Source organism: Bombus flavifrons, chromosome 12, assembly GCF_040668555.2.
Source record: "Bombus flavifrons isolate JBK064 chromosome 12, iyBomFlav1_principal, whole genome shotgun sequence".
Lineage (NCBI taxonomy): Eukaryota > Metazoa > Arthropoda > Insecta > Hymenoptera > Apidae > Bombus > Bombus flavifrons.
Window position 1 is genome coordinate 11,193,323 of NC_138453.1, and position 15,301 is coordinate 11,208,623.

Below are 15,301 nucleotides of genomic sequence, written 5' to 3' on the forward strand. Positions count from 1 at the left end.
CTCAATCTCAGGTTTGCACTTACGACCCAATATAAAAGCAAAGCTATTATTAATTTAATAATACCTTAAATGTAGTAATAATTGCATTTAATTATAGCATTTTAATTTAATCGTAATAATAATAATTTAATAAATGTAATAATAATTTACGAGTATATTACTGATTCGCATTTAAACGACTCGTTCACATCCGTACATGCGATATTACGTAAGATAGAGTAAGGTTGGGATTACATTTGCTATCATTTGATTCTGATTGTTGGTGCCTTGTCTAGTTGGACAGCGTACAGATTACAGGAAATGAACTAACAACACCACTTGCAAAATAAATGATTATGCAATTTCATCTATTAGAAAGATTTCAATTGCATTGTGACAAACGAATATTTTAAGGTTTTAATTATAAATTGTTTATAAATCGAAAAATCACATTAAAGTATATGCAAATTTCTCAATTTCTTCGAGGAATGGCTGCCATTTTCAAAACAAACGGTTCGATAATCGATATTTGCAACAATAGCTGCAATATATTTTGAAATATCTAACTTGTTGCGTTTGATCTTGACTTGCCCTGTGTAAGATATAGTCTTTTGTGTTGGAAAGTTGATTTGACAGAAATATATTAACATGCTCGCTACCATGTGGCGTGTGGAGAACCGACCGCTTCAGGTTTATTGTGTAGATACAGTTTATTATAGTAGTAAATCACAATGTGCTGCACGATTTCACTCTACGTACGTACAAAATGTGTTAAACTGACAATATGTTCAAAGCAGATTTCAATTATTTAAGTGATCAGAAAATTGAAAACCATGGCTGTCACATGTGTATGATGCCCGGCTGTCACGATGAATTAGGGCCATCGCGCAGATGTCACGACGGTAGCGAACACGTTACTCCTTACGAAAGTATGAAAATACAGACGGATAGTTGAAAGCGGCTGGTAAAATAAAGTTTCCGAGTGGCTCGAACAACAGAAAGAATTTTGATTGTTACAATCTTCGCGTTGTAATCCTTACATGGAACAGTGAGGTAACGTTTAAAACACAGAACGTGGAATAACTAAATCCTCTAAATCTCAAATCAAAATTAATCGACGCTATTCTCCAATGATAAAATTAAAAAATCTATCCTGCTCCTTAATTACCCTCTTCCTCCGAATCACAGAAATCCACATTCCTTTCGCACAAAAAGAAGAAGAGGAGGAAGAAAGAAAAAGTATATTACCCAGTCCATAACTCAACTCCAATTCGCAAATCGAAGCATTTTGTAGATGCAGAGCGGGTTTTCACTTCCTGCACCTGCAGCTACCGTCCGGTTCATCGGCTGCGGCGCGCGCGCGCATTCCAATAAGCAATCCTCATAACTTTGGTACGGAGGCCGGGGTTGGCTCGATATTTCATCCCGGCGAAAGAATCCAGCCGCGGACACGGACGGAAAGGTGGGCATCCGCATTAATGCAGATCGCTCTCGTCGGGTCGTTGCGGCATGGAACATAACGACGATACAGCATTGCCTTCGGGATAGAGCCCCTGGCGCGATTAATGCCGATTAAAAAGGCAAAAGTCCCGCCTCTGATCATTACGCCGATGGAAGCGGCACTGGCAATTCCGTGCTCGAAGTAAGGTAGCCGTCGCGACCCCTCTTATTCCCTTTTCTTTCTCTTCTTACCTTTCTTCTTTTTCTTCTTTCCTTCTTCTTTTTTATTTCCCTTCGTCCCTTTCACCTTTCTCTCTTCCTCCTTCGCCATACGATACGATCCTTCCTTTTTCTTACTTATCCGCTCTTCTTCAACCTCTGCTTGTAACGTGTTCTTTTTCCTCTCTTTCTTCTCGCGTCCCTTCTTCTTTTTCTACGACGATCTCGGCTAAGGTCGCTGCCGTTCCGGGGCCCCTCCAGGGCCGAGTAATTACTTCTAGGCCGGCGCTGAGCTTCGCCGGCGGTTCGATAGCCAAACTTATAATTTAATGGTTAATTATATAAGGAGTCCCCCGCGATTCGGCGGAGCCACTGGGCGGACACGGTGACGTGCAGGAATTCCTCTACCGAAAAGAGACAGAGAGAGACAGAGAGAGAGAGAGAGAGAGGATGTACACGGTGTCCGTTTTCCTGGGCCACTCATGTTAAATCCTGGTGTTGCAACTTCGTAGGATTGAAGTTGATGTGTTGGGCGGAATTTGGTCGCGGTTGAACTTCGTCAAGTTTGTGAGACGTTTTCGGGCTGCTCGAAAGATTGTTATATTTCTTTATTTAGTGAGCCTGAATTTTAATAGGCTTCTGAATTGTAAAGTCAAAGAAGAAGAAATTTATATGGCACAATGGTAATGATAACAGAAATTTAAATAGCGTATTCCCAATCGTGCGGACAAGCTACATCGTTTAAAATCGTGTTTCAAGTTTTACTTCCCAGCAACAGGTGACAGAAATTCTTCGAGCTATTTTATTTCTTCGATAGACGATCAGGACAGCACCACGTTTAATTCCATCGTTTTCTCACTTAATTTCTTGCTACTGTCGTTACACATCGCAGCGAGTATGCTCATAAACGTTACATTTAAATTGAACCAGAAAGCAGATATTTTGATATTAGTTTATTAGACTCTTCCCAGGAACTATCTACATCTTCTTTCTCTAGAAATTATCTACGTATTCAAGCCCGTCTTTACATATAACAGCTTCTTGAATACGTAATATACCCGATTAATTAAATCTTATCTCGATACACCTGCTGTGCCTTCAAAAAAAAAAAAAACCATGTAAACATGTAATATCAAGCACAAAAAAAAATGTAAAGAAGAGCTTAAAAACCTATCATCTTGGAAAAAAGTACGACTCATTCGTAGGAAGAAAAAAATCGGTAGTCTGGCATTTCGTCGAAAAAGAAACGATCGTACGTTGTCGAGGAATAAGGAGAGCTGGCCGATCGAAAAAGATTGCTACAAGCTGATGGAGTCATCTCTCCCTCCGCGAGGGAATGCCTTGCATGGGAATTATCTAAAATCGTCGGCGAGCAATTTCCAGGAGCGAATTTGGTCAACGTTAAATCACAACGTTAAGCGCGAGTACACGGCTTGGCGATCTGGCCGGGCTCATTTTCGAATCGGCCACGGCTGATTGATATGTATAACGCGAGCTGAGCATACGTTATGAATATTGATAAGCTGCCACGAATATCTGACCCACGTCCACCTGGAACGCGTTCCACGGCCTCCAGCGACGATTTTCCAGTCCTTTTGCGGACGTGAATATAACACGAAAACAAGGATATTAATATCGTCTGATTCGGCGGGGCCAGGCGTGATTGAATAAAATAAGAAATGAAAGACCAAGATTCTATAGTTGCGCCGTTATGTTTATAAAAATAGTAACTGCGGCTACCGCTGAATCAGCGAAACGCTATATTAAATTTCGATCACTGTGTTCCTCTCACTCGCATTTACCAATCAAAATCAGCAAACAGGTTAAAGAGACTAACGATAATAACCCAATTTGTAACAAATTACCCTCAAACTACCGTTAATTTTCCAATTCCTTTAATTCGCGTAATTTCAATCAGCAAAAAACAGGCCACCGAGGGAAAAGCGGACAAGACCGAACACGAGGTTCGTTAAAAAACGCGTCTGAATGATCATCTACTTAATTGATACGATACTGTCGCAATTACCTCGAGTTTTCTAAACCCGCGGGAGCATCCACTCTACCCAAAGAATAAAGAGGCAAAGTAACTGTACTTGAAGCAACTGTATCCAAGTAAAGGGATCTATGGTAATTATCGATGATGACGAAACGAGGGACAAAGTGGAGCAAAGCGATTACCAAGGATCGATGACTAGCTGATACGCATCTGTCCACTGGGTTAACGTAATAAGTATATACCAGGACAAAGGAGCGATCTAGTAGGTGGGTTATACCCAAGGGGAAAAATGCCAAGTGACAGAATCCAAAGATTCCATGGTGAACCTGTAACGTCGTTCCGCGTCCTCGCACACCAGGCGTGTCTCTTCTGTTTCTCGAGCAACAAACGCCTAGAGCGGAATCTCGAGTAAGCTTCTTACTCGATTTCTGTCCATCTCGCCTGTCCATCAAACCGTGTCCGCGCGATAGATTCCTGGTCACGCTTTAAATCGACCGTTTCTCGATCGCGACCGTCCTCTTGCCCTCGATTTTGTCGTTCAATACCAGGATATTTCTCACGTTTGCATAAGAACGAGAGTATACAACAGGCAAGATTGACTTTTTTCTCGAAGAAGTAAAAATCTGATGGATTTTTCGATTAGTTATTGAACGCGTCTCGGATACTTTTTACTTTTATTTACCGAAGTTGTTGTTGAGGATGTCCGAATTTGTTTGATAATATTTTTATTTAATCGTAGGATTATTCGAGTAAAACTAAGTTTCTGAAATATCTTTGACGAATATCAGTGACGTTGATTAAGAGCAATTTTAATATTTGTTTGGCAAGTTAAAAGTTTCGAAGAAGATGTACAGGATATATCGGATAAAAATCTACAATGCGCTCAATCTTGTCTTTTTAGTAGAATCGACAAGCTACTTCCTAGCAACGTACCGTTTCCCTGAAAACGTTCGCGAGTCGAATTACCACGATCTAGCATACGGGTCTCGCCGATTCTATCGTCGTTCCTGTCGACAACAAGTTCCATTCTCATCGAGAACTTCAGAAGCTACTCTCGGAACACTCGATCCCGCGACGATATCATCGTTTCATGTAACTTCTGCCGCATGAGAAATCGAAACAGAGGAGAACGCGATTCGTTCCACGCAACGGACGCCACCATGGGAACGTCTAATCACCATACACTCCTCGTCACTTTTCAAACAATCACGCTAACGTCGAACGATGCACCGTGTCGTGACAAGATCTTTCTAAGAAATCGAGAAGCTTATTATACTTTCATTGGTTTCATTTCGCGCGTTAAGTGCAAAAGAAATAACAGAGTGCTGTTTTAGTTTCGAAATTATTCCGGCACGAGTTGAAGGATCCAACATAGTTTGAAATATGTTTTAGAGAATGAGAAATTCCAGTAAAAATCGTAAATTCGGATTAATTCGATTTTCCCCGAAGTTCACGATCGATGCTCGTGATCGTCGCGATTTATGCAGCTTCTGGCGCTTTCTCCGCGCTATTACGTAAACCAATGCGGCAAAAACCGTGTAATATAGTCTGGGAATTCTCCGTTAGAACGTAATCCTGCGTTTTCTACCGCGGTTTCTGTCCGATCGACCGAAAGCTAGACGAATTTAGGAACCGAGAAGAATATATTTTAATATTGTTGCTAATTTAAAATAATTATTAGTCTAAGTATATTACTTTATTATATCGTCGTATAATTTGATATATCGATTATTATTAATTTCTACGAGCTTTCAAAAGATAGATATATCTTTCCTTTTATTACACCATTACGTGTACATTATCATAAATTGTAATTTTATAATCTTGTTATCGAAATTGGTCTATATTTATCTTCTCCCGATAACATTTTTAATATCGGTAGTCAATAACCATTACCTAGCAGTAATTACGGTCATAAGTTTCTAGATAGACGCAACTGAACGAGCATTAGAACGCTGTTGACGTTCACAAATAAAGACGAAGGAGTCAACTAATCGTGGCAAAGAGAAAAATTCGAATCCTGTTAGAGGGAAGCTCTCCCCCCGTGGAAAAGAGTCGACTCACTCTGTTATTTCAACGTTATGAATAATGCATTCGCGATTGGTACCCATTGATATCGAACGAGTACATATAATTACAATGGATCGTGATAATTGCCAGGAACGCCGAAAGAGATTCTACAATGTTGGATCGAGCAACATTCCAGCGCCTTTAAAGCGTCTTCTTTACTAAATAATTTGTTTATTTCCTTCCTAAACTGACTGTACTCTTTATCAAATTTAATTTAAATTAATAAGTTCTAATTAGCTTTAACGGATGAAAATTCCAATCTTTTAACACGATAACTACTGAATTTTCATGAATTTCTAATATTTATGAAAAATCTAATGCAAGAATTTCTTTAACTACGTCCATAAAAATGTCCATAAATTTACATAAACAGCCGAAGTCTACATCATAAGTACTCCCAAATTTGGAAATAAATTCTAGGAAAATTCCAATGTTATTTAAATTTTCCCATTCTCCTAAAAAAAAAAAAAAAATATTTCTATCAATCTTTATATCATAAATTCCACAATGGTCAGAAATCTTGGAACATTCCAGGCATTCCAAACGTTCACAATTGTCTCGCCAAAGTCGTTCGAAATCCTAACAGCTCTTCGCCAATGGTGTAAAATTAATACCGGACAGTGAGCCCGCAGCGAAACGATCCATAACACGCATACGCAATTATTGTCGTTAGAACGAAACTAAATCGGTCGTTGGGGCCGACTACAAATTGCACGTTCCTCGTCCAGGCAAATTAGCCGAGGTGTAGCTCGTCGTCCTGCGAATATATCTCGCAAGGAATGCGCTTTCGTGACGGTTTTATCTGATTCTACCATCTAGACAATGATTATGAATTATACAATTGTCTGTCCGTTTCGGGGACGAGCGCCGTTCTCTGCTTCTCGTTTATAGAAACTCCGATTGGTTAATTATACCGTGATCGTGCATGGCACGTTCTATTGTTGTCGGCATTGGAAACGTTCGTTCGTGCTAGGATTAAATTTTGGTAACGAGCAATTACTGACCTCTATGAATTACGCATACGTGATTTGATAACGTCGATGTCTGCGAACAGTTCTTGTGTGTGTAATTATTGGCAAAATGGATAGGTAAAATGATCAGAGCGTATAAAATATTTTGACGATCTCCTTCGTTGAAGTTCTGATTAAGGTTCGGGTTGAGGTTTATTACATGTCGTAGCTTGCGAAATTAATAAGTTGTTTAACAAACTTCGATTTTAAATACGCAATTAGTACCTTAGTTTCACGCTGGTTGATATGATTGAAGAAACCTGTAAGGCAACTTCTGTAATATCTGTCATAATTCTCGTGTGCATATCAAACGTGGACTTCACTTGGATATGTTGGACCTTTGCTGTATAATAAAAAATTTCCAGTTAAATGAAAGATAAATGGCAAACTTATGTCTACGAAGATTAGACTCGCAAATACGTGTAATAGACTCCAACTATCTGGTCGGAAATATTTTCCAGATTTCGATCAACGCTCCTTCTGAATATGTATAAACCTGTCGCTAATAAAACCTCAATCAAGTAGTCGTTAGAAAAATATAGATTTTTAAATGGCCACGATTTAAACGTAAATTTTTAAAATCAATATCGAAGAAACCTTTGACGGTATCTGGGATCAACCTTAAAACTTTCTAAATTCTAAAATACTCTAAGTAGAACAAAATTTTCATCGAGATCTCGCCGAACAAAAACTCTGTGCAAGAACCTGTCGTACAAATTGGAAACGCCTTCCGCCTACGGAAATCCAGTTAAAACCTATTAAAATCACAGACTTAAAATACGTTTGTTCTCCGTGACAAACATTTCCAAGAAAATGAACCGTGACTGTGATAAATAATCGACGAAGTCTCGAGTGGTACACGGTCTAATGAAACCTGGACGCCTCCCGGGCGCCACGAGTTCCACGCAAGAAGAGAACCGAGCGGAGCGACAGACGATCGTAAAAAGATAATGAAGAACGACCGCGGGTGTAGCCGAATAAATCGAGGGGCCGTTAAATGGGAAGCCGAAATGCCCTAATTGTCGATACAGAGACCCCCTATTGGCCTCGCGGTACGTATAATTACACGAGAATGACTCGGCGCGACCAAGAGCGCTGCCTTCCCTTCTTATCGCCGCGGCTCGAGCCTCTGGCTTGGCTCGATCCCACCAGACAGTCATTTAATCCCATGACGATCAGTGGAGGTACTGACCTTCGGCTCCGGTAACGCGTGTCCCAGACATTTTGCGGATCATACTACGTCCGCGTCGCCGCTTCCAAGCTCCATCCTATGCTCCGGCTCGATTGGATATCGAAGCACGATTTCCATGCGATCGAACCGATTCTTATCTCCATAGTGGCGGGTTATTAATTTTCTACGAAGATCATGCAGTATGTCATAGCCTGTACCATGGACGTGTGGCTAAGCGTGTGAAGGACGAGGTTTATGGAATCGATCGGGAATCGATGGTGAAGCCGAAGAATTTAAAATGCTTTTCTGGAAGCTGACGGTCTGGAAGATGTTCTATAGGTTGAAAGTTGAAGAGAAATTTTATTTATGCAGGGTAGCTGATCGCGATGATAAGAAACGAAGATGCGAGAATTGTTTCTTGTTTCTAATAGATTCTAAGAACGAAAGTCTTAAACTGATAATAATGGACGTTCTTTTATCGGAATCTTTGATAAACGCAAGCTTTCTATCGAGCGAAATTGGTGAAACTTTAAAACGCGAAGGAACAGAGTCTCGTTGTAGGGTAAGCAATAATTAAAAAAGAGTTATTTCAGTGAGAGATAGGTGGTCGAAGGGTTGTGTGCAAACTCGTGCGGGTCTACATTTCCATCGATCCCGAAGAAACGGCCGAGCATAAGCCGGAGGAGAGGTCGGCCGGGGCGTATACCAAAGCCACGTGGCGTGCGCGCTTCTGTGATTGCAGAGTTCGGCCTGTCATTACCTGACCCTAGCGTGACCTTTTCGCGAGAGGCCTTCGAGGTTCAGGCCGAGCGTGTACGTGCGCACACGACGCTGCCAGCCTGTGCAATATAGTAAGAAGATACATGAACGCGTGTTCCAAATCGTGCCAAATGGAAACTTCCTCTCCTGACCCGTTTATTGAAAGTGGGTACTAACACGGAGATCGATTTTTGAAATCGGCCGAGGAATTCTTTCGTGAGAATTAATCGATGGGTTGGACCGAATGTTGGTTTTCAGCAAATGGTAGAGCTTCTTTTTTCCAGAAAGGAATTAGATCGTTAAAAGTTTCCAACAGTAGTTTAAAGGCTGCACGCTAAATATATAATTTTACGTTAGGAAAACTTCTAAAGTATTCTACATCGAACGAAACAATATAATTATGTAGAAGTGAAACTGGTCTTGCAATTATCTCGAGCAAGACAAAACTGGAATAAATATGAAAATAATTCACGAGCAAAAAAGTTAATATACTAGCTAAAAGAATCTCTAGGAATTAACATTCTTTTGTTATAAAGAAACTCAATTATTCCGTACAACCGCTCTCCTATTTCTATATCGAACGCACGTAACTAAAACGAAGAAGAATACCTAATTTTCGATACAACATAACCTACAACAACGTCGAGTCTCATATTACCATAAGTAGTTTGGTATACTTTGCCACGTCGCCGTGTATCCTAATTAAAGAAAATTATGCAACCTGCGATCAAACGGGGCGGCTGATTATAATTTCAAATTAGAGCCCGTAAATTTCGGCGACCGCGAACACCGCCTCGTAAATCACAATCGAATACAAATTGACCGTATTCGCGGCTCCGTTATCTGCTCTTTTTAATCAGTCAATCTTCAACGTATCGATATCTCTCTCTCCTCGCCACAAAGTTCTTATACGTGTAATTCGTCATTAAAGGATTAAAATGAAACACATAACGGTTATCGGCAACTACCGACTACCGGCGAAAGAGGAAAGAAATAGCAGAAAAGGAGAAAGAGCAAGAGAAGAAAAAAGGAGGACCGAGGGTCGAGCGAGCACAACTACCGCGGCTGAGTGCATTTGTTTGCCGTTTCCATGGGTTTCGACCTTAAAAGCGTGCCGACGAAACCGACATCGCGGATATCCTATCTCGCGAAGGGATCTCTCCGGCAAGATTTTTGCGGCTCGGACCGCCTGCGCCAGAAGGAATGCGTTTACGCGCTCCTGCCTTCGAGTAAATCTCGTTAAAGGCTTCCCGTGGATTAAAGGGAAAAGAGAAAGAGAAAGAGAAAGGGGTTAGACGTGCGAGTGGAAAAGAAACGAGAGAGCGGAACCTATAGGCTACCTATCCCAGTACTTCGGTATATGCATAACAATTTCGCAGGAGGTTTCATGGGCCAGCTGAAAGAGAAATTCACCGGGGGAGATGGTAATCTGATGTTGCGTTATCGGGGAACGCTGTGAACAGGTCGGATTATCGTTCCACCGACGTTCCGCGCTCCTCCTTGCTGTAATTTAGTGTATAACTGTTCGCGACTGGCGCACCGTGCCAGGTATAACTGATACACGTGTATACGCGATGATTAATGCGTTTACGATGCCACGTCGAGTGAAACGTTTTTATGAATAGTCAGTCAGTCGTGATGGGTCATTGCGAGCCGAGTGGAGACGGTTCTTTATCACATGGTTGTACGATCCTTCTTTTTTCCTTCTTCAATAATATACGGTTATGCGAGATAAACGTTATTCGATTAATTGTAGGTAAAGATGTTTGTCACAACTTCGGAAGGATATAGTTGTCTGTCATATCTTTGTGAAATTGAATTGATATTTCCTTGCTTTTTCGCAGATGTAGAATTAAATAAAGAATCCTACTTGCTCGCTAGTAGAATGCAACTTGCTTACCATTTGCCAGAGCAAAGAATCCTTCCTTGAACCTTCACGCTCTCTGCACCCGTACACATCGAAAGACAAACCCGTAGATTTTCTTCAAAAGGACCACAACGAGCCAGAAACTTCCTCCTACTACCATTAACCTTGGCATCACACACGGCACACATGCGCGTGTTCGTAACTGCAAGTGCAACGTGCAACATAATTGCAGACCAGGCTGATACGTAGTAGCCAAAGGCCAGGGCAAAGCGTAGAAGCGAGTCGGTGAAGCACCGTAGACGCGGTCGTTTCGCTCTGGAGAGGAAAAATTAATTTCGTGACCTCGTTCAGGAAGAACCTGCCATGGCGGAGGCGGAGGTGGGTCTGGACAGTGGATGAAGAGGAGTAAAGAGAGTCATGAGCTCCCACAGGGGCTGACCTCTTGACCCTATCAGCCGGGCCTCTCTCCGGTATTGTTTATAGCGCTGAACCGTGCACCGGCTACGAGACGGCCATTGTTTCTTCAGGACCCTATTGTCTCCGGACCTGGCTCGTTCTTCACTGGCCGCCACCGTCGCGCCAACTTGCGAAGATACAAAGACCGGCTCTAATTATCATTCGATAATTGCTCAATTTCAATTGGACTACGGTCATCGATGACGCGACAACTGACAATCTCTCGCGGAACTTCACGATTACAAGTACGAATGGACTGTGAATGTCTATGCATTTACATAAAAACGCCTAACTCAATATGACTCGATCGATTACTAAGAAAAATGACGTTACGAACCTATAAGGATGAAAACAATACCCGTTTCCCGGATAGATTTTTGATACGGGCAACTTAAAAAACACGGAATTCGTGACATTTTACATTGTACGTTTACGTGGTAGATGTACACAGAATTTATACGATAACGTATAAAGTTATAATTAATGAACAAAATATTATAATATCTAGCGAGTAAAATAAATCTCTATTAACGTTCTTTAGTTGTATACATAAAGACCTGAATTTGCATAAATATATCCACGATCAACTTTATATTCTACAAGATAGAAACTAGTTCTTTGATATTCAATAAAATTGCAGCAACTTTCTTTAGGATACACGCTTGGTAGCATCGACGTACAATAAAATGAGCTTCGATATTTGTATCGAATAAACTGGAGAATTATGAGGAGAGAGGATTCGCTGTACGCTGATTTTTCCAGATGTACGTTTCTCTCGATGATCGACGCTCAAAGTGCGACAGTGCGTGAAATTAAGAACGCCGCAAACGTGACACGCGTGTCTGTGTGGATCGGTCATCGAAGTCGTAATCACAGTGATCGAAGTAAGAGCTAGAGGTCGAAGACTCGTGCTCGTATTCCTCGGGGGTAGAGGCACATCCTGCTTCCCCCTCCTTTTTCCGCCCTCATTTATGTCTTATTTCTCCCTGCCTCGTGTACACCTTTCATCTGGATGCAAATGCTGATGTCCGAGCCGTGTACGACTATCGATACGCTGGTTCGATGTCCTGATAGCGTTAAATATAGTCTTGCAGATTGTGTCAGATAATTGTGATGGTGGATGAAGTTCGCAAAGAAACATAATTAAATATGTAGCATTGAAGATTTACTCCGAAGAGGATGATAATTATCTTATAGATAGAAAGCGAAGATAGATTCCTCGATGATTCATATTCTTCGATAAAATTTCATGTTGTAAAATTCTTCCAAAATATCCCAAAAAAATTCTAAAAATTCAACAGGTTTCTGAAATTTATCAAATCGATAAAGAATAAATCGTTTAGGGTTCTCGGCTGAGAGATCTTTAAGTATATCGTAATAAGGGTCTTGAAACAGGCTTCCAAGTTGAATTATCCGACAATTTACCCTACACGAAAGCAGCATAGACAGAGAAAGAACGAAAAGAAAAGGATCTCGCAGCAAAGGAGCAATCTGTATCGACAGAGAGGAAACCCTGTCCGTCGTCCCCTAATAAAAGGCTTCCCTGTGCCATGGAAAAATAGAGTAGCGTGCAAAGCGAGCAAGAGAGCGCAAAAATTTGCGTACGCGGCGCACCGTATCGACGACATAATCACTGTGATCGACGTAACGTCGGCAAAAGTAGAGACTCCGGTATTCCTCGAGGACAGATTCACGTCCTTCTTCAGCTTTCATCCCTCTTCCGTTGAACCCCTCTTTTCTCTCTCTCTTTACCTTTCTTTGTCTTCTCTTTCCTTGTACGAGTTTTTCATGGCCTTGCTCGAACGGCAGAACGTTGCATCGCAGGTGGATGAGCGAGGAAGGATCGTGTGTTTCGAGTTTGAAAAGTGGCGTCGCGCGGCCTACCTCTAATGACAATGTAGATGTGGATCAAGGTAATGGTAATGCGTGGCTAGGCCGACATGCTGTACACGATTCACGGCTGCGAGCGCATCCGTGCGTAAATCGCGACCAGAATGACGGGCAAGCTGTTGACGTGTCACGAGATGCGTTCCAGAGTTTCAATTTCCTATAATCATGTACTTGAATTCGTATTTTTTCATTTTTCGTATCGATGAAAATGTTATCCGCGTTCGCTTTTAACGACGGCCAATTATTTCGTAGATTAGAGATAATCCTAGCGTATCTAATTTTTCCATAATGTGTGGCCAGGATCTTTAAAGTTACACACTGTTACGTAGAATATATGGGATCGAAAGGCGATAAGAAGAATCAGGATCAACGTGCATAGTACAGTGTTGCGTCACGGATGTAACGAAACGGTACAATGCAAAGGGTTGAAATCAGCGTTGAGAGAATTCTCAGAAAGCCTCTCATTGCCTCTTCAAATTACCGATACCGACGTTCCACGACGGAATGTCTCGATTGCTTTCATCGGAACGTCGGATTCTGCGAACTTGCGGGACGAACGGTGAAAACGCGTCTTGGAATTGGAACGATCGCAATTAAAAAGAAGAACTACACGTGGATTGGCGCAGAAGCAGAGGCACGTAGTCTTCTCTGTGCCGAGTAAACGCGATTATCCTGCGTTTCTATGTGCGTTCACGTACACACGTACGAACGATCGTGTACCGACTGAACTTTCACCGCAATTAAACTAAAAGCGCAATTTCAACCGCGTCCGCGTTCGCTCCTACTAGGGTTAATGGCACGGGGTAGCGAAACATTGACGTAACGCGAAATTCCGCGAGCTACGGGATGAAAATTGGATTATCGTCGTTCGAACGAACGATGCCTCGAATTGATCGATTTCGAACAACTCGCACCGACTGATTGCTGTTACGCAACGTTGCTGTCGATGGACGATTTTTCACCTCGAAATCTATTTACGAAGATATTGCAAATAGTACGATAGATTTTTTGCATTGTTTCGTCAATAGAAATTATATTTTTATAAGTACTCGAAAAATTTGAATGTTCGACAAATAAACTCAATAAACTCGCCTAAATTCATCTGGACTGTTCTAATATTCTTTCCTCCAAATATCCTGAAAATGTTTTATATTTGAAAAACACTAGGGGATCTCGAAATCTTTATCAATCTGCATCAGTCAACAGCAATAAAGTACCAACCATAAACGTCTGGATGAAGCCATCAGTATTGCTGACGAAACGCGAAAAAATGATTGCCAATAAGAAGAAACTTACGCAAGGAATTGTCCAACAACATCGATCTCGCTTTTTTCCCTCTATAAACGCATCGACTAAGACACCAGGATCTGCCAACGAACCGTAATCCACGGAACGAATGAACGAGAGTCGCGCGGATCTCGAAGCGTAACAGATCCTGACGTTAATCGCGGATCATTTTCTCGCAGCTGATGCACAGCAACGGGCTCCTCATTACCCATTAAGATCAATCATTGTTTTTATTAGACCTGGATGAGGATATAGGTTGGCTACGAAACGAGCGACAAGAGGGTGGTCGATCTACCGACTTTCCATCCACGAGCATCGTTCAATATCTTTCTTGCGCATTCAACATTCCATCCGCTTCACGCGCGCATCGTCGATTACGCGGTGATCAGCTTGGCTACACGCTTTTTACCGCTTCGATCTGGCTTGATTAAGTTTTTCGCGTTATGTAAACAGTCGAAGGTGGATACGTTGCACGGTAGCTACCGTGCGTCTTCTTCTCTGTAGACGAGAAGACAAGTAATGCAATATCAGTTAATGGCTGCCGTGTTAGGGATGGATCGTAACGTTTGCTGAATGAGCTTCTGCAGGCTTTAACGTAAAATGAATTTGTTAAAAGGAGTAAACAGGATTTAAGTGGTCTTCTTTGAATTTTACGACTCGAGTAAACGGAATTTTTTAGCACAATAAGCATAATTTTAACGATGCAATTCCTTTTAAAATTGTCTTTCTAAATTAAATAAGGCATACGCGCTCTCTTTAAAGTCTTGGAATCGTAGCGCTTCTATAGAATCTTACAAGTAAACCGAAGAACTCGTATTTTGGAATGTTTAAAACAATTGTCTATGCAACCATCCGGAAATCTTACAAATAAACTCAATGAAATTCCATCTTGCCATCCTGCAGACGAGCTAAATAAAATTCGTGTTCCTTCGATTACCGAATTCCCGCGTCAATTTATTCAACCCATATCCCGAGATTCGCTCACGTTCAAATATACGAACACCATTCGTATGTAAAACACGGTATATCTCCTGAAAAATGCTTTGAAAACGATTGAAACTCCGACCATAGCGACGAACCTAACCGCGAGAGGCCGCGACGATCCGAATCTGATCAACGATTACGCACAATCGAGCCAAAGGAACGGGCATACCCAT

The 15,301-nt window shown here is 41.5% G+C and overlaps 1 protein-coding gene across 5 annotated transcripts in view; it reads right to left on the reverse strand.

Annotated features, from left to right (window-relative positions):
* The window catches only part of LOC138185405 (uncharacterized), a 251,665-nt gene that overhangs the window by 35,479 nt on the left and 200,885 nt on the right, over positions 1-15,301 (reverse strand). The gene's annotated exons all lie outside the window — the stretch shown is intronic.